Below are 3327 nucleotides of genomic sequence, written 5' to 3' on the forward strand. Positions count from 1 at the left end.
TTATTCAGCTTTGCTGAACTCATCTACTCATTCTAGTAGCTTTGTTTTGGCTTTTTCCAGGATTATCTAGATAAAGGATCATGTCATTGGTAAATAGTAAAAGTTATACTTCTTCCTTTCCCTTTTGGGTGCCTTTTATTTCTTTGTCTAGCCTAATTGCTGTAGCTAGAAGTTCTAGCACAATATCAAATAATAATATTGATTGACAGTGGAAATCCTTGTCTTGTTCCTGATCTCAACAGGAAAGCTTTCAATCTTTCACCATTGAGTAAAATGCCAGCTACAGGTTTTTCATATATATATGCATTTACCATATTGAGAAAGCTTCTTTCTATTCCTATCTTTTGCAGTTTTTTTTAATCAAGAAAGGGTCCTGTATTTTGTCAAATGCCTTTTCTGCATCAATTGAGAGGATCATGCAATTTTTCTTCTATAATTTATTGATATTGTTTATTATATTAGTTGATTTTCTTATATTGGATTTCCCTTGCATATCTGGGTTAAAACCCACTTGTTCATGGTGTGTAATTCTTTTAATATGCTTTTGGATTCAGTTTGCAAGTATTTTGAGGATCTTTGCATCTATATTCGTTATAGATATTTGTCTGTAATTTTCTTTTTTCATAGTGTCTTTATCTGGTGTTGGTATCAGGGTGATTTTGACTTCATAGAATGAGTTTGGTAGCATTTTTTTCCTGTTTGATTTTTTGGAACAGCTTAAGCAAGTTCAATATTATGTCGTCTTTGAAAATTGATGGAATTCACCTGTGAAGCCATCTTGTCCTGGGCTTTTCAACTTTGGGAGGTTTTTGATGACTCTTTCAATCTCTTCACTTGTGATTGGATTGTTGAGGTCTTCTATTTCTTCTAGGGTCAGAGTAGGTCATTCATGCATTTCTAGGAATTTGTCCATCTCATCTATATTGTCTAGTTTTTTGACATACAGGTGTTCATAGTATCCTCTTATGATCTCTCTTATTTCTGCAGGGTTAGAGTTAATGTCCTCCATCTCATTTCTGTCTTCTCTCTTTTTCCTCTGTCAGTCTAGCTAAGCCTTTGCCAACTTTGATCATCTTGAAGAACCAACTTTGGGCTTTATTGATTCTCTCTGATGTTTATTTTTATACTCAATTTCATTTATTTCTGCTCTGATTTTTATGATTTCTTTCCTTTGGATGTTTTGGTATTAGTTTGTTCTTCTTTACCTGGATCCCCCAGGTGTGCACGTAGGTTTTCAATTTTAGCTCTTTTTCCTTTTTAATGTAAGCATTGAGGATTATAAATTTCCCTCTCAGCACTGTCTTTGCAGTATCCCATAAGCTTTGATTTGTTGTGTTCTCATTTTTATTAATCTCGATATTTGTTAAATTCTCTTGTAACTTCTTCTTTGACCCACTAATTATTTAAGAATGTGTTGTTTAATATCCATATATTTATGCATTTTCCCTTTTCCATCCATTATCGATATCCATCTTCATTCCATTATGATCATAGAAAGTTCTTTGTATAATTTCGATTCTTTTTAAATTTACTGATACTTGTCTTGTAACCCAACATATGGTCTATCTTGGAGAAATATCCATGAGCACTTGAAAAGAATGTATATCCTGCTGTTTTGAGGTGCAATGCACTATATATGTCTGTTAGGTCTAGTTCATTCACCATATTCTTCAAGCTCTATCTTTCTTTATTTATCCTCTATCCAATACTGTGAGTGGTGACTGAAGTCTCCAACTCTTATTGTAGAGATATCTATTTATCCCTTCAGCTTTGCCACTGTGTGCCTCATGTATCTTAGAGCACTGAGGTTAGATGCATAAATACTTAGTACAGGGAAACGGACTTTGGCCCAGTGGTTAGGGCGTCCATCTACCACATGGGAGGCCCGCAGTTCAAGCCCCGGGCCTCCTTGACCCGTGTGGAGCTGGCCCATGCACAGTGCTGATGTGCGCAAGGAGTGCGGTGCCACACAGGGGTGTCCCCCGCGTAGGAGAGCCCCACGTGCACCCATGAGGAGAGCTGCCCAGCGCGAAGGAGGGAGCAGCCTGCCAAGGAATGGCACCGCCCACACTTCCTGTGCCGCTGACGACAACAGAAGCGGACAAAGAAACAAGACGCAGCAAAAAGACACAGAAAACAGACAACCAGGGGAGAGGAGGGGAATTAAATAAATAAAAATAAATCTTTAAAAATAAATAAAAATAAATAAATACTTAGTACAGTTATTTCTTCTTTGCTGAATTTCACTTTTTATTAATATATAATGAACTTCTTCATCCCTTATAAATCCTTTATAACAGTTTTGCACTTAAAATTTATTTTGTCCAATTAGTATCACTACTCCATCTCTTTTTGGATTTCTATTTGTATAGATTAACTTTATCCAACCCTTCACTTTTAACACTTGTGTCCTTATATCTGATTTGAGTCTCTTATAGACAACATATAAAAGGTTCATATTTTCAATGTAATTATTGTAAAGACATTAATTATTTCATCCATTTTGGTCTTTTTTATGTTGTCATATCATACTATTGTCTATCTTTTTACCACTTAATTTACTTTCCTAGTAGTCTTCATTTCTACACTTCTCTACTCTCTTGCCCTTGTTTTTTTTTTTTTTTTGTTTTGTTTTGTTTTGTTTCCTTCCAGCCTGAAGCATTCCCTTTAGTAACTCTTATAATTCAGGTCTTTTGGTAACATATTCTATTATGTTCTGTTTGTCTGTGAAGACAATGAACTCACATTCTTTTTTTAAGAACAGCTTTGCCAAATACAGAATTTTTGACTGGCAGTTTTCTCTTTCAGTAACTTAAAAACATCATAACACTTTCTTCTCTCCTCCATAGTTTCTGATGAGAGGCTGGTAGTTAATCTTATAAAGGTTCTCTTGTATATGATGCTTTGCTATTCTCTTGCTGCTTTCAGAATCTTCTCTTTATGTCTGATATTTATCATTCTGAATAGTAGGTGTCTTGAGTTAGGTCTATTTGGATTTGTTCTGCTTGGGTTGCATTGTTCTTCTAGAGTATTGATATTTATGTCTTTCATAAGGGTTGGGAAGTTTTAAGTCATTATTTCCTCAAGTATTTTTTTCTGTCCTTTTCCATTTTCTTCCCTGTCTGGGACACCAATAATGAATAAATTTTTGTGATTCACATTGTCATTTAATTACCTGAAATCCTGTTCACCATTTTTTTCCATTCTTTTCTCTATTTATTCTCCTGTATTTTTAAGTTCAGAAGTTCTGTCTTCAAAATCACTAATTCTGATTGTGCAAATTCAAATCCATTCTTATGTGCCTCTACTATACTTTTAATCTCATCC

The sequence above is a fragment of the Dasypus novemcinctus genome, chromosome 30 (assembly GCF_030445035.2).
Source record: "Dasypus novemcinctus isolate mDasNov1 chromosome 30, mDasNov1.1.hap2, whole genome shotgun sequence".
Taxonomy (NCBI): domain Eukaryota; kingdom Metazoa; phylum Chordata; class Mammalia; order Cingulata; family Dasypodidae; genus Dasypus; species Dasypus novemcinctus.